Source organism: Oxyura jamaicensis, chromosome 2, assembly GCF_011077185.1.
Source record: "Oxyura jamaicensis isolate SHBP4307 breed ruddy duck chromosome 2, BPBGC_Ojam_1.0, whole genome shotgun sequence".
Lineage (NCBI taxonomy): Eukaryota > Metazoa > Chordata > Aves > Anseriformes > Anatidae > Oxyura > Oxyura jamaicensis.
Window position 1 is genome coordinate 120,512,905 of NC_048894.1, and position 20,619 is coordinate 120,533,523.

Sequence of the window (20,619 nt, forward strand, 5' to 3'; positions counted from 1 at the left end):
CGGGCGGGGAAGAGGAGGAGGAGGAAGGAGCACGCGGTGCCGCTCCGGTGTGCGCGATTGTCCTGCCCCGGCGGCGGCGGGAGGGTGGCACCGGGAGGGGGCGGCGAGGGCCGGGGAAAGAAAGGAGGGAGGGGACGGCAAGGGACCGGAGCCAGCCGGGGCGCTGCTGCTGCTGCTGCCGCTGCTGGGGGCGGCCGCATAATGGGGGCGACCCCCGGGGGGGCCCGCACGGGGGGGGGGGGCCCCTCCCACCCCCCCCCCCCCCCCCCCTTCCCCGGTTCTTTTCTCCCTTCTCTTTCCCTACCGCACGGGGAGCGGAAAAGGTGGTGCGAGGCCAGGCCGGGGGTGGCGGCTGCGTGTGTGTGTGTGTGCGTGTGCAAGGGGGGGGTCGGTGTGTGTTGGTGTGTGTGAGAAGCGCGGGGGGGGCGCGCACGCAGCGCCCTGCCGCCGCCGCCCCGCCGGGAGCCGCTGGAAGTGGGAAGCGGACGGGGCGTGCGGCCGTGTGTCCGTCCGTCCTGGCCGTGTGTGCGTCTGTCTGTGTGTGCGTGTGTGTGTGTGTACGGGGGGGGGAAGGAGGAGGGGGGCAGGGTTGTTAGCGAGTCTCAGGGAGAAGGAGCTGCAGGCGAGGAGCAGCCATCATTACATCGCGGGCATCCAGCCCGGTAGCGGCACGGAAGGGGGGACACGCTCCCACGCTGCGGGGGGACCCCCCCGAGCCGCCCCCCCCGCCTCCCTTCCTCCTCCTTTTTTTTCTTCTTCTGCTTCTTATTTTTTCCCCTATATTTTTTTTTCTTTATGGGGGGGGCGCAGCGCTGGGAAAGGGGCGGCTTCGGGGCAGGGGCTGGGAATCGGAGCTGGGTTTCCTCCGCTCACTTCTCCCACACCGCCCGGGTCCAAACTAGTTTTTTTTTAAACAGACAATGGACAAAAGAAAAGTAGCAATGCCCGGGGAGTTCCCTTTGAATTACTGAGGGATCGCTGGATGCACCGCGCAACTCTCCCCGTACTTGCCCACTTTCCGCCTTTGTTTTCGTTTGGGAAGGTACCGAGCGTGCCTTCCAACTACAGAAAGGGGCGATTTTTGCCTTTGCAAGCAGCTTTCCCACTCCCTTGGATATTTTTTTTTGGCTTGGGGAATATCAGAATAACCTCAATGCAATAAGTTTGTTTCTGTGTGTCGATGTGCGCCTCGATTTTTTTTTTCCTTACTTTCATCAAAGCAGATTGCAAGCTGTGTTTATACTAGAAGATGGCTTTCGGGAGAATGTGTTTGCCTTCCCCCCCACCCCCCCTCGCCCTTGCTTCCCCCCCCCCTTTTTTTTTTCTCGTGGTATATGGGACTAGCGGAGACACAAACAAGCAAGTTGAACAAAAAATGTTTCTGTTCATTTCCTCACAGATCATCCATTCTAACGACGGCAAAAAAATCTTAATGACTATGACCTTAGCAGCATGGGTAGCTGATTTATCCCAATTATAAATCCCGTTAGTTTGCGGTAATGTGTGAGTATCAATATATAATTCATATTAAAAAGCATGATCGGGATTTTTTTATTTTTTTATAAAAGTTGAAATCCATCGTTTTCCAATGAGAATGCTGCATCTGTCGCTTGGAGTGTTTTTGTCTCGCTGTTGCACAACAGAGGCTCTCTAGTCTTTAACCTAAAATGGCAGCTTTAATTTGACTGGGGCCCATTCATTGACAATGATAATAAAAAGGCTGAAAGCTAAATGTAGCTGGATGCTTGGGGCACGTTCGCAGGACTCTGCTCTGCATTGCTCGGCGCTGCTAAGGGAGGAACTTCTGAGCTCTCCAGCTTCTGTCCTGAAAGTTTCCAAAGCATTTTTTTTCTTTTTCATTTGAAAAGAAAGGGGGGGGGGAAGGAGGAAAATCACGTTGCTCTGCTTAAAACCCATGCTAGACAACGGGGTCGCTGACAAACTTAGCAGCGAGGAGATAGATAGAGGGGGCTTCTTCCCAGAGCTCTGCCTTCGTAAAGGCGGCGGAAAAATTCTCGTAATGCTTTTTAAAAACAAGCTGCAGTCCAGGGCAAAATTAACCGTTTGTTTCTGAGGTTTGTAACAGGTGATTAGGACAATTACGTTCTTAACATTTTCCTATCTCTAGCTACTAAAAGCGGGAGCGCTGCTTGTTTCCTCTTGTTTGGTGTTAGAACCGCTCAGGGTTTCACAGAGATCCTTCAGATAGTGTGCGATTTTCCTCTAGGATAAAACCACAACTGCTTGGAAAAAGTAATTGTTTTTTTTTCTACCAGGCATCATTTGAAGTTTGAAACAGTTGCACAAAACAAAATTTCCCCTGCTAGGGCACTGAAAAATGCCAGATTTTCACACACGGTCTGTCCTGCTTTTCTGTCAACCTAAACTGCTTGTTTTCAGCCTCTTTATTTTTTTCTTTATTAAATAAGGAATATGTAAAGGATCATTTTGAAAGCTGTACAGCAGACTCTCCTCAGAGCGTTAAATGCTTGCGATTGCAAGTTTAACTGAATTAGTGACTTGCTGATACTAATTGGATAATCGTATTGGACCAAATATCTCACTAAATATTTAACAATATAATGATATTTCTGTTATTAGTTGTAAATCCCGGGTAGGTTATTTAAACAATGGAAAAACTTGCTCAGATTTGAAATCTGAAGCGATTTTATTGCCTCTTCAGCAATCAAGGGAAGTTTCAGTGGTAGCGGAAGGTCACACGGTCCTTTTAGGGAAAACAGTAATTTTTAGGGACGTGGTATAACAAAAATATCGGTCAAAAATATAGCGGGACTGTACTAGCTATTGCGATCCAAACTGTACAAAGGTGGGAGACCGGAGCTGTAACCACTTTCTTTTGAATTCGGCTGATGTGGAAACCTGAAGGGTTAGGTCAAAGGAGCACTGTAAAGACTTCCCGTTTCATGTCGAGGGGTCGGTCAGCTATATTGCGGCTTTTTTTCAGGGGAGTTAGTTGCTGTTTAGCACTGAAAAGCTTTTGATTAACGTCCACGCATTTCTCATTAGCGCTGAAGTAACGCTAGGCCCCGGCAGGGCGTGAAGCTCCCCGTCCGCACGCAGAGGTGCCGGGAGCCGCCAGCGAAGTTGCGGAGGGCTTGGCGCTGAGCCCCGGCCACTCGGGCAGGACCTGGCCCGGGCACCCTGAGTCTGTGGAGTTTTTCACCCTAAGAATGTGACGTGGGCTCAGAGCCCTAACAGGAGCCCACACGTGATGCGTGTGCCAAGGTGAAAGGCCCGAGGTGCAGGCGCCTTGCAGGTTTTGCTTAAAATCTCACGCTGGGGCTCTGGGGTTGGCCGTGTCCGCAGCTTCCTAGAGCGTCTGGCTGCTTGCTTTTTGTTTTGTTTTTAGCACGTGGTGTGGTCCATAAAGGTTGTTCCGATGGGAGGAGGAGGAGGAAGAAAAGTAACTAGGAAGGAAGAGTGTGGACATCAACACATGGGTTGCCTTAAATCCTGTGCCTTAGCTCTGTCCCGTATTTCCTCGTCGTCTTATTTTTTATATTAATTTATCAGGTGGGAAGTGTTCACAACCTGCTGGCTGGTGTTTGCTGCTGTGCACCTAGCATTATTCAAATAAATTTGCATGCCTAGCAAGGGCACGGAAAACTGCCTGACAAGTCGCGTGTGTCTGAACACCCCTTTCCCCCAGTTCCCTTAAATCCTGACTTCCAGCCCCTTTCGTATTTGTCTGCTTCGAACAGATCACTAACTGCCTGGATTTATGGGCTGCCTAACTGATGCCTGTAAGTAACATGAATAATACTTTTATGTTCCCCATCTACATGAGAAAACTGCAAATTTTGGTAAATAATTAAACTGCCTTTTGTACAAATGAGTCTTTTGTGTGTAGGTGAGGCTTTAGATTTCACTTTTCCAACAGGAGAGTTACTGTAGTAATTTACTGCTTCTATTTAGCCTCCTTGTTGAGACAGACGTTAACTTCATTGCTTCCCATCACTTATATTTCCATGAATAACTCATGTGCACAAATACAAGCTGCTCTGGATTTTGATGAAAGGAAGTCTCAAGTGTTGTCTGTATTTTGGAAACAATAAAGAGGCAAAAGAAAACTCCTAGTACAACTATTATTACTGATTTTTTTTAATGACACTTTCAGTGGAAAGAATAAGGCACAGTATGCAGAAACATCCCACGTTGTTATTAGGATTCTGACCAGATATTCAAACCCGACGGAAGAGTTCTCCTTCCTGATTTCTTCCTGTCTGTAGAACCTACCTGTAAGTCTCAGTGGCTCCCGTCTTCACCCAGACCGGTGGCCGTGGAAATGCCACGTCACAGTTATTTTCCAAGTAAGAATTTAAATGCGTGAAGTTGGAAGACATGATACTAAATAAATAAATAAAAGACTCAGTCTGTGACCTAAAGGACACATTCCAGGAGCCTGAATATGACAACAAAGCTCTTAAGGATATTCTTAAGTATATAAAAGCTGATTAGCTCTTAGCTTCCAACATTGTGACTTTTCAAAGATGTAAACATGCACCTAGGAGAAGCCAAGTCCAACCCGATGATCTTCATGCTGTTGGATTCTCCTGTTTCACAAATGCTGCTCAGTTTCTAAACATCCTGGTTACTTTGCAGCTTTTCCACTAAATACATTCTCCTTCCAAAGGAAAAAAAAAAAGAGAGCAGTACTGCTTAATTTAACCATTCTCATTTAAAAGTTAATATTTAGTAAGAGTGCTCATTATCAGATGAGCTATGTGTTACAATACCATACAAATACAGTGACTTTGCAGGCTTATCGGCATGTAGCAACTAAGCAGAGGCCCTTGCTGGTGTGATGTAGGGATCCCTTTGCTTTGTAGTGACCTATATAGCTATGTTGGGTGTGGTTTTGCTGGGCTTTCATGGGAGCTGCATCCAACCTTCCTCTGACATAGACAATTGCTGTGACGAGAGGGCCTTGAGGGGAATGGTGGGGAATAAATAACTTCGAGAATCAATTGTCTGGAAAAAGTCATTGCAGCCAAAATGTCTGCCTTCATCCTAATGGTCCTGAGAGGAAAATTAAATTTCAGATAACCAGGCTTGATCCTAGAGGTTATTCTGCTCAGGCTTCATTTAAATAGGGGCTGGTTATCATAGCAAGCAGCACAGCAACTTACCTGCCTGGGAATAGGCAGCATGCTGGAGAGTCCAACGCTGAATAATTTTGGAAGCGCTTTAATTTTAATGGCTTTGAGCCACTTTTTAAGCTCTTCAGTTGAGCTTTCTGTTCACTGCTCTGACTTCAACAGGTAGCTGGCTTTAAAATTTCTTAGAGATACCGAAAGAAATGGGCCTACCCTTCAGTTTATTTTGATAACCGTCTACAAAGTAAGCTTCTCTTCTAAAAGCATCTTATGGAGATGTACATCAGATGTACAAAGTATGATTTCTTAGGTGCAGGTAAACCAGTCTTGCTCTGAAATCTAAACGTTTTTATTCCCCACCCCTCCACCTCCCTGTCCTGACATCCCTTAGACTTTCTTTCCCCAAGCTTTTTAATCTTCTTTCCAATTTATATCGCTCTTTGTTTGCTTAGCAGAGTTGCGTTTTTCTTTGTTAGCCTTAGATAATTAGGATATGTTGCAAAATAAACACACATTTCAGCTCCTAATAGTACCACTTTCCGCCCAAAGCATGGAGGATGCGTTGCTGGCGCGGGACGAGCTCAGCAGCTGTGCCCAGCCAATGCGGTCCTGGCACAGGGCAGCTGGCACCACAGCTTGCGGGTGGCTTTCTGAAGGCTTCTTTGCCAACTGTTGCGTAGTTTTGTCGCTTTGACTTCTGCTTTTGTGATAGTAGCAGTCCTGTGTCATTCAGTGTTAGGGATGTAATGTTTTTTCTTCTTGTTCTCCATGGTGGTATGTGGGAGAAGGCCAGCCCCGACACCGTTTCTGTGCGCTGAAGGTAGCAGCTGCAGGATAACCATGTCCAAAGGATGAAATCTGGGGCATGGAGAGGAGCTTGCAGCGGGGCTGGGACACTCCTTCACAAAGTAAGGAAGGTTTGGGGAACCAAGGCTGTGTGACCAGTGGTGAAGGAGATTGGGGCCTGGATCAAGCCCAAGTAATAATTTAACAAAGGCACTTTTTTGTCCTGGATCTTAATACAGGAAGCCTGTGGATTTATTTAGAGAGTAAACAGCATTTATTAAATGGTAATTTTTAGGTCCTAAGGAACAGTGGTCATTCTTTCAGAGAGGATTCAAGGGAAACCTAACTAAAGCTGAGCTGAATACTGTGCTTTTAGAATTTTGGAGGTAGCAACAGGACAAAAACAGGAGAAAAGGCTTCATTGGAGAAAGTGCTGTTCTGGGAGAAATGTGACACAAACCCCTGTGTGAGAGGAATGGAGATATTCAGTTCAGATCTTTGGTGCTGCCAACTTGGATGGGCTAGTGAGTTGGAAGTCTGTGCTGAGGACAGTTTATTTCATGAATATCTTCCTTGCTTCAGAGACAGTTTGCCGATGTAGCTGTTGAGATAGAAATCCAAAGCTGAAATGCTGCATGGTAAAATGTCTTACAGGAAGGTGAGTGTCAGCCTGGACTACAGCAAACAGCAGTTTAGTGTTTCTTGGAGTTGAAAATAGGACAACTAGAAAGGTTGATACAACTTTGAAAGATACAACTTTGTTTTTAATGCTCTCAATAAGGAGGGTTAAAGAAAGGAAGGTAACGAAGAGGCTAACAGATTTTCAAAAATTGCTCTGATAAGGCTTAGATAAAATTGCACATAGGTGAGAGACTGGAAAGTTTCAAGTATGCATCATAATTAGTAGTCAGGGTATGGCTATTTTCAGAATCTTAAATGTTCATGGATAGGGGAGCATCTCTGAGGTCCAGAAATCTGGCACTCCAGGTAACTGGTTTCTTTTAGTTTCATATTTGAATGTACTTTGTTTGTATGGGATTGGAAATACCTAAATAACCATAACTGCAGTTATTAGCTTGAAATGCAGTATATGAATATGATATTTTGCATGAACTGCCTGGCATATTTCTAGGAAAGTCCTCTGTCTGTTTGAGGCTGTGCTCTGGTTTCTGCTGCTGTTGGGCTGGAGTAGCTACCTGTTGGATTTTGTTGTCTGCTTTTTTCCTGGCAATAAACAGGTCATCTTCTTCAGGTGTTGTTTTGAGAGGTACTTGGACTATATTGCTAGTTCCTGGGGAGGATTTTGGCCCGGATTTCTTGCAGAGGTCGCAGGGAGGTACGGTCCTGCAAGGGTGGCTTCAACAAAGGCCCCGTGTCATTCTAGCCACTGCTTACCTGATTCCGGAGATCCCTTTAAACTCTGACAAGGGGACTCCTGCTAAGAGTGTAATTCTTGCCTCAAGTTGTTTTAACCATGACAAATTAAACTGAGAGCTTATAGTGAGCAATTTAATCTCTCTTGATTTAGGAAGGAATCATTCAGAAAGTGAGTTAAATAGGGGTTTCTTGACTGCCTCAGGAGGTAAGTCTGGGAGAGACCTGCTAAGTAATTCACTTTATTTGTCAGTACTGTTATGAGGTGTCTGCTATGCTGTGCATTTGCTTAGCTCTGTGAATGGAGTACAGCCTGATTCATCTTCAGTTTAATCATTCGTTCTTTGGAGGGGAAGTGAACGAGCAGCTTCAGCTCTTGATCTCTGCAAAGGTGTGTTTCATTTTGGTTTGTTTGTACAGAAGTAAGTGAAGGAAGTTACGGGATTCCCTAATTCCATCGTAACCTCAAGGAGGTCACTGAAATATTGCATTTCAGCTTTGCTACAGTTCTGGAGTAATGTACAGCCCGTGCAGCCTTACTCACCCGAATAACTCTTGGTGAACGTACTCTTTAAAGAATTATTTATTTTTAGCAAGATTTGAGCTTTGTGACAGCCATGCAGGGAAGGAAGGAGTTGTTCTGTGGAAATGACTGTGCTGTTGGAAGAACGACCTTGTTAAAGGCAGCAGTAGAGCAGGAGCACGGTTTCCAGCTTGGGTCTGATAATTGTTGTAGTAGATGACAGTCTTAGAAGTCACGTGTGTTAGATGTTGCACTGAAACTAAAAAAAGAAAAATGGAAGGAGGGGAAGTGGTTTGTGTGCCTTTTCACTTAATCATGGTTAGATTTAAAGAAATGCTGTGTTTAAGGTGACCGAGTTAAATGGCTAGTTCTCCAGGAAATAAGCTAACACCTCACACCCTTGCTCTCCCCCCTCCCACCAACAAATGGTTACTTGGCTTTGGGGTATTGAGAAAGAAAACCTCGATGGCAGATGAAAGGAGCTGCTTCCATCTCTGTTCTCAGAAGAAGTTTCCCTACCACAACAGAGACATTTTAATCTCTCTTCCCGATGTATTTCTCTCCTTCCCCCCCAGAGGAGGAAGACCTCCTGCCTCTCCAGCTGACAGGCCGCCGGCAGGCCTTGCCGCCCCTCAACCTGCCATTTCCCGGCCGAGGCTGGCCCGTGACTCGCGGCACGACTGGACTGAGCAGCGCGGGGTGGTTGGGCAACCCGAGTGCTTGCCCTGGGAGGAACCCAGCTGGCGGGCGCTGTTGTGGAGCAGCGGGGGTGCCAGCTGTGCACCCAGTGTCATCCCCTGGTGGGACACCAGGGATCCACTGTCCTCTTCCTTTGTGGCTTGTTCAAAGACATCTCCGTGGTGCTGGGGGATGTGTGGAGTGCTTCGTGGCTGCCTGGCCTTAAGATTTTTGGGCGGGCAGCTGGTAGGGTTGAGAAGGCTGAAAACCCTCATCTAATTTGGTAAGGCGTAACGACAGTAGTGCTTTGGGCAGGGTGCTCTTTCTCTCAAGCGCAGGCCGAAATTAGTTGGTTTTGCACTGGGGGGGCCCTGGGTGTGTGTGAGCTTCATCAAAGCAAGTGTAGGCGTCCCACTCACTGCTGCTGTCTCTTTGGGAGTGATGGATCTGGTCCTTGTTCACTTCCCAAGCCAAGTGGCACGTCCAGGTTAGGTCGTGAACTGCAGAAAGAGGCAGATGGATCCACAGAGAGAAACCATGGGTCAGAAAGCCCAGGAGCATGCTGGCACTAGCCAGCGGTAAAACGCCTTGTTGGCTTGGCTGCCCCCCCCTCCAGACTCTTTCCCTTGGAATTTAAGAAAATGAGGATGTCAGCCTCCTGTAATAGGTTTACTTGGATACTGGTGACAACTTAGGAGAAAAGACAAAGCCTTGGCTTTTTCCTCCTTATCAAAAATTCTTGTAGCTTCTCTCTGTCATGCGGCTTTTTGAGATTGGCGGTCACTTTCCAATGGCTATTTGTTTTTATTTTAACTGGGATGATATCTGCAAAGCTTTCTTTACCCTTCTCTTCTAATCGAGTTACGCTTATCTTACTATTTATGATCTTTGCAAAAACTCAATTTATATATCTTTTTCCTGCTGGAGTGTTGTACGTAAATCTATACTGAGAATACATATTACAGTAAATTATGTTGTCGCTCTCAAGACAGCTGGAAGGTATTGCATGTCACCTTGTGGTCCACCTACTCCTGTGTAAGTCAGGGTATGATTTGGGAAAGGTGGTGAGCTAATTTAACAGGACAGGGTTGTGAAAGGAGAAGTTTCCACGCTGCCTTTGTCCCCCTGCACCCTTCTTCCCCAGCGCCCAGCTCTAGCAGCAGTGCTTGTCAGGTCCTTCTGTGAACCACTTTAGTTCACTAAAATGGCAGAAAAATAACTCAGTAAAATGGAGAGCATTTTGCTGTTGTAATGAATCAAACTGGCTCATAAAAGGATCTGATGAACACCAGAGCTGGTACGAAGGACAAGGGGGGCCTGTGGCTTGGAGAGCAGCAAGCCCTTTTCATCTTTTCATTTTGGTGGCAGTGAGCAAGTGGATTGGATCAGTTGCCTGGGAACCTTCGTGGGAGAAATAGAAATGGAATAATCATTTGTGAAGCAAAGGACACCAAAAGAAAAATGTGCTGGCCTGAGTTCAAATTGATATTGAAATTTGTTTATTCTAGCAATGGTATGGATTGCGTGCTCTAAACAGTTTGTTAGAATTAATAAACCACTGTCTAGAAATCAGTTTTTCTTTTGAGGTAGCAAAACAAAAGCCTAGAAGATTTACTGATAGCTTGTTTGAGATTTCAAGTTTGAAGTATTTCATCTTTTAAACAATTTATTCACAAGAAAGTACGTTGTTCTGTACGTTTTTTTATTATTTTTGTCTGAGATTCTCATTTTGGCAAGCTTGAAGATCTACATTAGGTTCAACAACCTCCTGACTCAAATTGTACGTCTCAAATTTTATCAAATTATTATTTAATTCGGTGGGCTGAGTTATGAATAACTTTTTGCTAAGTATCTAGATCATTCCTATGTTAGTTTGAGGTATGGGATTTCTTGTTCTTAGCAGGCAGCTAAGCCTATGTTGCCTCTGGTAACCTCAAGTTTTCTCACAGTGATTTAATCACAGTCTCATCACTCTTATTTGTTTGAAATGGGTGGAAAAATGCACTGCAAGTAAAATAACATGCTGTGTAGTTACTCTTGTTTTGCTATACTTGTGCTGCTCTTCAGGGAGAGAAATAGGCAGTTTACACTGTGTAGCTCACACGAGGAGTGAATACTTCACCATAAGTCAGGAATTCTGATTGTAACTTCTGCTCTGGCTTCCTAAGGATTTTAGGTAACTTTCAGAGAAGCGGGAATGCGATATGAGAAACTGCTTGCTTTCTGAAGAGCTGTGGTTATTTTGCAAAGTTATTGGTGTAAACTGCCTGCGGTGTGACAGAAAGGTGCCGAGTAGGTGAAATAATGGAGTCTTTTTCTTTCTTTCCCTTTTTTTTCCTCTAGATTTGGACAATTTTATGTGCCTTAGTGTAAGGTAAACACTTGCCGTGGTTATCAAAAAATAAATAAATAGTGGTGGACCATATAGATCCCTCTCTGCAGGTTTTGCATCTGAAAATTGCCCTTTCAGGAGCTGCAGGGGCTGGCAGGAGGAGCAGGAGAGGGGACTTCCAAGTTTGAGCCCGGGACACCAAGGTTATTGCACGTTTCTTTTGGTGCAAACTCTATGAGGAGTGGTGGCTCTGACCCGCATTGTGTGTGTTCAGAGTGAATATTGTAGTTACTAAAAGCAGCTTGTTTACATTAGGAATTGTATGTGCTAGCTCTAATGGGCTTTAGGAAGCCCAAAGCACAGCTGTAAAACATCTGTCTCTGGGACCAGATCTTGTCTGTCTGATGAATTTTTGTCCTGCATTTCATGTTCAGATTTAAAAAAAGAAACAATACTTTTTTTTTTTTTTTTTTTTTTTTTTGGGGGGGGGGGGTGGTTTTAAATATGAAAGTTCTTAGCCTTCCTGCTTGAAGGCTGGTTTACACTTGAAAGGCTATCGTGCTGTTGTCTTGAACGCAGAACTTAAAATAGTGACTCAGTATTAACTTAACTCCACTTCCTCTTTAATCCGATCATCTTGCTTGCTATATGACCTTATAACACCTTAATTTAAAGGCTGCTTATTCCAGTGGATTAAATTTGGAGGTGTCTGGAGTGGTGGGCATTGCTACAGGAAGTGCTTAAGAGGAACTGAGAAACAGCGCAGCCTAAAACAAAAAGGGGGGGGGAAGGAAGGGAGGTATTTTCCCACTTGCTGATGCTGACTGGTGAATGAGTGTTGCTAACGCATGGTCCGTGCAACGGCACAGGGCTTACTGGAAGGTCAGGAAGAGTTCTGAGCACGTAGTTCTGCTCTGCCACAGGAAAAAGTGCGTTCCTTTCCAGTGAGTGCATTCGATGCTCTTTGTCTGATGTATGTGTTGGCAGGATATAGGGCCAAGTACCTGTTTGGTGCGTGCACCTCTGAGCGCTCGGGTGGTTTTTCTTCTCTTCTTCTGTTTAGGGTTAGTGGGCTAAGCAATGATGGGGAGCCAGGGACTTCAGTGCTTCTCCAAACTGGTATACCAGGTTCGTAAGGATGTCTTCTGAGGTTTGCCATATCGGGGCTTGTAATAGTTGCTGTTTACGTATCAGCTCTCATCACATGATCTTGGTTATTTACCAAGTGTTAATTTGTCTTGATACTGCTCTCATGAAGTGGATGAATGCTGTCCTTAAACACCAGGCCAACTCTGCTCTTAGCACTTTTAAAAACCTATTTTAAGTATTCAGATTCTGTGTCTTGATAGCCTGTGATTTTTCAGAATTTGCGTTGTTTAAATATCTTTCTTAGGAGTATATTCTAAACAAGTCGTATTTTGTGTGTTGAGATTGGGTGCTGCAAGCTTCCCCCTTGTCCTACACAGTTCCCTGAAAAAACTCTGCTAAATTGTGATTATAACATCTTGAGCTTAGGTTTAGAAGCAAAGTACTTTCCATCAGACACTCTGTTGTTAGCCATTTTGACTCATGTTTTCTGTGAGGGTTTTCTTCCATCTGAAGTCCTGACTAAACTAAACAACCAAACAATCTCCGAACAGCTGCGTGGTCCCAGGGAAAGGCATGTCATTTGGGCGTGATCTGGGGCTTACGGTGAGTGTTTCCTGTGCCTGTGAAAACCTTGATTGGTACAAGGCTTTGAAAATAAACCTCGTGGCTGCCGGAGGGCTAGCAGAAGGCACTGGGCACATGCTGCTGCCTTCGAGCTGGAGCCGTGCTCAGCACGGAGCAGGGGAGGAAGCGGCGGTGGGCTGGGAGCTGCAGAGAGGCAGAGCCTGTCCGTGCCCCTGGCAGCACTGGCTGTGTCTTCTGTGCTTGGTGGGGGGAAAACTCACCCCCTGGATTTAGGAAATGAGAGCCGTTCCCACTTCAGAGGTAACAGAGGCTTTGTTTTCAGCAGCTGCGATGTTGCACCGTGACCCGCAAACAGGAGCGGGAGATTGAATTCAGTCTCCCAATAATTCCTTTAAGTGCTTAACCTAAATATGTTGCAGTTACTTTAAGAATCTTTTTATAACAGGAGCAAAACTTCAGGCCAGTGCTTTGAGCAGATATTATCTCTTACAGCTGCTGTTTAAAGCAGAAAAAGTGTGAATACTTTAATTTTCAGCACTTTGTATTGTTTTTAATTCCTTCTCCTTCATGCGTGAAAAAAATATTTTCAATACGAGTTCGGTATGCCTAAAATTTCAGTAATAACACAGCTTGGCTTTGAGTTATTCTGAAGCTGAATTTAGGAACCCCTGTAGGTAGGAGTAGCGTAACAGAGAGGTACAGCCTGTATTCAGGATCGTCAGCGTTGCTGCTGCTGCCTTTATCCACTCTTCCTACCCCTCCAGCCCCAAGGGGATAAAAACAGATTAGGAACTTGCTTTGAATTTTTTCGTTGCTGGAATAGGCCGGTCTTTTATGCAAAAAGGGTGGAACTGCAGCAGTGTGGTGCTGGTTAAAGGGGGTGTCCTTGTCTGGTTCCTGCCGTGGTGCTCTCAGACGTTGTGGTCTCACTTGCGCTGCCACAACAGGGCCCGAGATACAGTTTCTTCAGGGCAGGAAAGTGAAATGATACACTGGAAGCTGTGTCCTATCAAAGTAGGGTGTTGTTGAGAGACATTAAAACCAGGTTACAACCTTGCCTTTTGGGAGCAGCTGTCCCAGCCAGACCAAGGGTCTGTCTCATCCAGAGTCCTGCTTAGTGGGGTGGAGGCTCCTCCCCCCCCCGCCCCCCCCCCCCCCCAGCTTTGCAGCTCAGAATTTCCTTGGAAAAAGTGATGGGTAACACTTAATGAATTTTTCTTGCATGAATTCGTCTAGTCTTTCTCGGTCTGCGTAAGCTCTTAGCTTCCATTGGGACTGTGGCAATGAGTTCTGCAGCTTAAGTACACATTGTATGAAGAACTGCTTCCTTTTATTTGTTTTATTTTGAACCTACCACCTGCTAGTTTTGTTTGATGTTCTCTAGTTTCCTTGTTAAGAGAAAGGGAACAATGGTTCGCTACTTACCTGCTCTGTGCCGCTCGTGGTTTTGTAGGCTCCCTCCTACTCCCTCCCCAGCTGTCCCTTCTCTGGGATGGAGGATGGAGGGTGTCACATGCGTGTCACCCACGCTGGTCATTTCACTGCTGAAGCGGAGGTGGGCAGAGCAAACATGAGCTGCAGGATGACATGGGTACCTTGCAGACTTGGGCAGTAACTTAATGATCTTCTCTGCTACATTTTTTTTTCCTCCTGAAATACTCTTAGCATTTGGTGTTCTTAGAGTCCAGTTTACTCTTCTGACAGGTATTGTCTTCCTAGATCTATCTATTCTAGCTCCCAGATCTTGAGGAGGAGGCAGTAGGGTCTGAGCTCAGAGCAGTGCATGTAAAGCAGCCAGGCTGTGTTTTCTCAGGTGTGTTGCATACTGTTTACCCACACTGACTCTCATCTGCATTTTATTTCACCTTTGCTGGGTGTGATGAAGATCTGCTGCTTCCTGCATTTGATTTTCATGTTTAGCAAATTGAACTCATTGATATTATCAGCAAACTCGCTTTAAGGCTCATCTATTGATCATTTATGTGCATGCTGAACAACATGGGTCTCATCGTAGCTCAGCTGACGCTTTTCCAGATCTTTCCTAACTTTTTATTTTCCTGGTTTGAGCCGCTGGCTTATCCACGTGCAGGCCTTTCCTCTTTCACTGTTGTAGCCCAGTTTAAGACGTTTTGGTGGAGGACTGTTGTTCAGAAGTTGGTGTGTAGTTTGAGCGTCCAGCTGAGCTCAGGCAGATTCTTTGAAGCAATTGATAAATGATCAAAATATGCATTAGTAGTAAGACAGAACTTTGCAATGGGCGGGCATCAACATCACTTCTGTGGTCTGTATTCATCTATATGCCTGCTAACATTTCTTTTATGTAAAAGATGTATGGATCTTCTCCTTATTCACCGCACTGAGACATTGGCCTGCTGGTCTGTGGTTATTGACTGCCTAAAGGTGTGACCACCTTGCAAAACGTGAAAGCAGTGTTTGACACCAAGGTGTTGCATGGTATGGTGAATAGACAGATCAGCGGTTCTCTATCCTTGTGCTTGTCAGAACTCTTGGGTGAATACCATCTTGTTTTGGGAACTTGTTACTGTCTGCTTTAGTTTGATCCAAAACTACCTTTGAGGCTTTCTGGGAGGAAAAATTCCAAGGTAGAAGCTTCCCTTAGCTTGTCCAGGGACAGTGAATGCAAAAAAAAAAAAAAAAAGCTTCAAATTTTGTTTGTTTTTGCAGTATTTCCTGGCTCTATGTTAGCCCAGTGGCTTCTCTGGGGGGCTTTGTGTACCAGGCACGTGTGAAAGGACCTTTTATTACCTTGCCCCTTTGCGCACATACTTTCTGTTTATAATTTTACTTGGTAGTTCTTGTTTGTTGTTGTTGTTGTTTTTCACCTCTTTATGAAAAATATTCTTCGGATGATCTCCCCAACTTCTGGTTTACATGTGATGATTTTTTTTGCTCTTTCTTGGGTCTCTGCGTTTTTATTTCTTGTCTGTTGTCTTTAAGCATTTTGTCCAATTGTATCATTCTGGTTCTCTTACCAAGCTCTCTGATTTGCAGATTTGCATACGTTTTTCTCTTTGAAAGTAAGCACTCCAATAATACACTCTTATTGCTGTTTCTTTTTAGGAACGCTAAGCTTAAATATATATTTAATGGATTTCATTAGTGGTCGCTGTGAGTCATGCTACAGTCAAGTCAAATGTGACATGGACAAATCTGAATGTAATGTAATTTGTTGGATGTTGAAATAGTCCATAATCTAGTTCAAATGCTGCAGTGTAGCCCTGTGTACTTCACCGTAACTTCAGAGAAGTTGTTAGATAGGTATGGTTTAATTTGCTTTTTTAACCTTTTTTTTTTTTTTTTTTTCTTGCCATCAAATCAGCCACCTTACCAACTTGTACGAGTAGCATGGAAATTTATTTTGAATGCCGCTGATTTATTTAAGAATGAGACAAAGTATGTGACTGTGTCCTTCCACGATAATTCCCCATCAATTGTAAATTGATGCATTTGTCTAAATATGCAGTATAAAACAGTATTACAATCAAGCTGTAGTTATCATGGGACCCATAACTTTGATTTTTTTTTTTCTCCTTAGCTTCCTATGTGAAAAACTCCAGTGTAGTTTATTATTTAATTGCTTAGTACTGAGGTCTCTCTGTTTTGTCACAGTATGTGACAAGTTACAGTACCACTCTGTATAAAAACCTTTGGTGTTTGAAGCGGTGATGGAACAGTGAGAGTTTATTCTTGTATAGATATGTGACTGCTGTATTTAGAAAAAAAGTTTGCAGAAATAATGGCTGTTTTGTGTTTTGTTTGGTTTTTGAGAGTTATGTTGCTTTGCTTATTATTCTGTGTTGCGTTTGTTAATTTCTGTTAGAGAAGAGGCTATCTTGAAAGTTACTTGGACTTTTAAAGCAGCCTGAAATACATGTGCACTCACTATTTCTTCATAAACAAGTAATCTGGGGAGTTTTGCACTTCAGTAATGGGAAAAAAAAATGTTTGCTCTATTTAGGTTGTGAACTGTTTGAGACCCCAGACACACTGATTTTATAACGAAGGAGCACTTGTTTCAAAATGGATGCTCGATCGTGAGTCTGTAACAGGAAGAAATGGAATTTTAAGAGAGATCTGCAGAATGCTTCTGGTTCCTGCCTGGAGCACAGGTGTCACGAAGGGCCTGTGCCCATTCCAGTTGTGGAGGAGTCGTGGTTGCACTTTGATAAGTTAATTTTTAAGCTTTCCCATGAAATCTCCTTCAGCTCCTAGATAGTGTGCCATATGTACAAGATAAGCCCATTGGCTGGTTTTGTTTACTCCTTTAAAAAAAAAAAAAAAGTTAAATTGAAATTAACATGCTCACAGGCCAGTTTGGGTCTGTTGAGGGTGACAGGGGAAGAAACTCTATGAAGCAGTGTAGGTTTTTGGTTGAAGGAAGAATTAAAAGGAATTTTAGGAGGGTTGTATTTTGTGCGTGTGGCTAAAATAACGCTGGCAGAGAACCTGGCAGAAAGCAGAGGGATGTTTTTTGGCTGATGGCAGAGTAAAGGTTGGGAACACAACTTGAAGTAAGGAGGGTTGAACCTAACCCAGCACGGACGCGATGAAAAGCAGTGTGTCGTGAGGTGGGCAGTCTCTTAGGTACTGTTTGATGGGGGAAGAAGCGAGTGGTGTCCTTGTTGCTTTGTGCATCTCTCCCAGAACTAAAGCATTTTGAACTTCTCCTAAGTAACTTTCATGAGGAATAGAGGAGAAACTTGGAGAAAAAAAGCTGTGTGGTTGCTCTGCAGTAGTGCAATGCATCTCCTCTATGGGAAGATCACAGGCTATCAGCCACGTAGTGCCTGAGTTCAGGTGGGATAGGGGCTTTCATAGGCCTGTTTGTTGGCAGGCATTGCTTACGGGCTTGTTTAGAAGTGACAGTAGCAAATCTGGTATGTGAAAAAAAAAAGGCATGAAGACAGTTCGAGAAAATTTCGTCATGGTCTATAAATAGACGATAAACAAAACGAGGTGCTGCGGTGCTGTCATTTCCTCCCCTGACCTCCTTGTCCCCATCCCCCCGCACACATGGGATTTTGAAAGTGGCACTGGGAGGAGGAAGCACGCCTTAGCCTTGTTCGTGCAACCAGATTATGGACTGCAGGTATCTGCTGCCTCTGTGCTCCTTGTTAAAGGCATGGATCACTTTTGTTCCCTCCTCCATCCACAGGGCACTGACTTTTTGGGTTGGCACCCGGTACGTCCTTAACAAAGTAGCTGGGTGGCAATCGCTGACAGTTACTTATTAAATTGTAACTTTGAATTGCTGAAAACTGAGGCAATTGTATGTTAGGTTGTTTTGTTCTAAACTGTGTTAGAAGCTCAGCTTTTTAAGGCTGAATGTTGTAAAGAGACCAAACTTAAAGGCAGGAGAACCTTTCTGTGGGTCAGAGAAGTCTTCCAGATTAGTTTGGTGTCAGCATCCTCTCATTTGTACTCAAAAGAGGCATGTTTGGCAATGGGAAGCATTAAAGCATATGCTGCAAGCATGTACATATTTGTTCATTCTGGTCTACCCTGAAGTTTAACAGGAGGATAGGGCTCTGAGTTATCTAAACCAAATCTTCTGTGGAAAGTGCTTAAAACTGTTCATAAGGGCTAAATATTGCACAGTGTTTCTGATGCCTCCTTCCCTCCCATGTAATTATCAATATGATTCAGGCAGGCATGATTGGAGCACAAAGTGATTTACATTTTGCTCATCACTTAGCCTAATTTTCTTATCAAGATAGGTAGGGATTAGTAGAAGGAAATAAACTGCTTGTTTCTGTTTAGGCACAGTTTTTACGTGGTTGAGAAGGCTGCTGTTCTCCTTCCTCTCTTCCTGCCCTTTTACCCATCTACATCTACAAAAGAGACAGTCCAAGTACCACTTAGGAGTTTTTAGCTGGAGGAACAGAAGAATAATCCAGCCACTTAATGTATAGTAAAAGATGGGTGCTTATCTGAATATTCAGCTAGGTACTATTGCAATACAGAGATGATATAAATTTGCAATAACTTCTGAAAAACATGCAACTTCAAGGAAAAAGAAAAAACAAAACCAACACACCAGTATGGCCAATTCTTGTGTGATTATTTTTTTTTTGGGGGGGGGAGGTGTACAAGTTGCGGGCTTAAAGCAAATGTTCTGGATAGTTTAAGAATATGAGGTATAACTTAAGATAGTGGCCTTGGAGACCTGGCTTGGAAGAAAAAGCTCAATTCCTGTGTTAAAATAGATGCACTTTTAGGGCTGGCAACACTAGTGACACCAACATTACAAACACCTTGCGTTTTCATAGAATAAAGTCCCATTCATCGTCTCTGGCCTTTCCCCAAAATCAAGAGATTTAAAATCTGTTAGCGTCTTCTGTCTTGTGATAAGCCCAGTTTTATCTAGGTATTCTTGACCATCATTTACCTTACGTGATTACAAAACTGTTTGGTGTTAACTGATGCGGAATCTACAGTATGTTTAATTTCATGCACAACTGGTGTCTTCTGCGTTAACTCCAAATTTTGTATTGGTTTCCTTATGTCATATAATATTTTGTTAAAATGTTTATGAAATTCATAATTTAGATCTTTTGTATGGTTAACAGCATCTGTAAAAGTGACCTGTAAAGGAAAGATATTTTTTTTTCTTTTTGCAAATGAATAAAATTAAAACTCGTATCTACTGTGCCTATTAGATAGTCCGAGTCGGTTTCTGTAACGCGAAATGTCATCCACTAGTATTAAACTAATTTCACATTGAGGCTTCTGTTTTAAGATACAAGTATTTTCGGTAGTAGAAGGTTAAAAATGATACCTTGAAATATGTTCCTGTTATCTTGAAATATGTCTGGAGTCAGCGGCTAAGTCAAGTTCTGGTTTTGAAACTTGATAGATCCTGGCCTCTGGTATTCTTTCAAATAAAACCACCTTCTGCTCAGATATTGAGCATTTGGAGTTAGTCATAGGAGTGAGCTTTGTGAAGTTGCGAAAATGAGGCAACTCATTTAGAAGTTTAACTTGCTAATTCAAGAGATTTGGCATAGTCAAGGATAGAAATGTGCTCTCCAGGATGGCGTTTGCTTTCCCGGTGTCCATATATTTTTATATATTTCACTTCTTGTTGGCTAGCTAACTGCCTGCAGTGAAGTGGTTGTGTGAGGTAAAGCAGAAAAGCTGCAGAAGAAAAAAATGCCCTCTTGCACTAATCTCTGTATATTGATTAATGGCTGTTCTTCATCTGTGACCCTTAAAAATTCACATTTCCTACTACAGAATTCCTGATTAGCGGATACATTTTCTCTCTCTGGGCTATAATATAGTGTATGCTTTTGTCCTGCCAGATATTGCCCGAGGCTTTAGAGTCAGATTTTTGTCAGTCTATAACTCGGCATTTTTTCCTTATATTATTTGTTGGGTATAATTGAGATTCAGCTGATGATCGCTGCATAATTGCACTCGGTAGGCTGAGTAGATACGCTCTATGTAAGTTTAGGTAAAAGATCACCTATTTAATGAGGTTGAGTGATAAAGCCAGTGGTAGTTTATTTTCCTTCAGCAAAAGTATTGCGGTTTTGTGATATCACGGTTGGTATCCCTTTAAAAACACTTCTAAATTGTTGGAGAAGCATCCTGTGTGATAGCTCTTGTGTTCAATGAGTTCTTAGGTGTTTCTGAAAGATTTATAGTGAAGTCCAAAGCATTTCAAGGCCAAGTATAGCAGTCTTGTCAGATACAGCTTTACAGCCTAGTGACTTATAATGAGAGTAGAATGTAATTAGAAATTGTCCATGTCTTTACAGAGTACTGATGAAAACTATGGCTCAAAGGTTAATTCAAATAATAATTAATATTGGTTTCTGTCAGAACAGGGTGGTAATGAAATCTCCGTTGTATGATGACTGATTTTAAGAAGTGGATGCATAAGAAATGGAGGCTACGGTTTACCCTTTTCTGATTATATTCAGTTATCTTGCAATCAGCATGATAGCTTGATAAAGCGTAATTTGAGGGCAATTTAAACATACTCAAAAATATTGCAACCTACAGCGAAAATCACCTAACAAGTTGCATCTGTTTAAGGAGATAGATGCATAGCTAGCTTGCTGAAGTAGATGGATTTACTATAAATAATCCTTAAGGAGTGTGTAAGA

General features: G+C 43.6%; 1 protein-coding gene across 3 annotated transcripts in view; it reads left to right on the forward strand.

The window, feature by feature from the left end:
* The first annotated feature begins 1,336 nt into the window (after positions 1-1,336).
* The window catches only part of CHD7 (chromodomain helicase DNA binding protein 7), a 126,221-nt gene continuing 106,938 nt past the window's right edge, over positions 1,337-20,619 (forward strand). For 2 of the 3 annotated variants that reach the window (XM_035317421.1, XM_035317420.1), the window contains exon 1: positions 1,337-1,503. The gene's annotated coding sequence lies outside the window, so the exon portion shown is untranslated. The remainder of the gene's footprint in view (positions 1,504-20,619) is intronic. The other variant, XM_035317418.1, reaches the window with a different exon arrangement.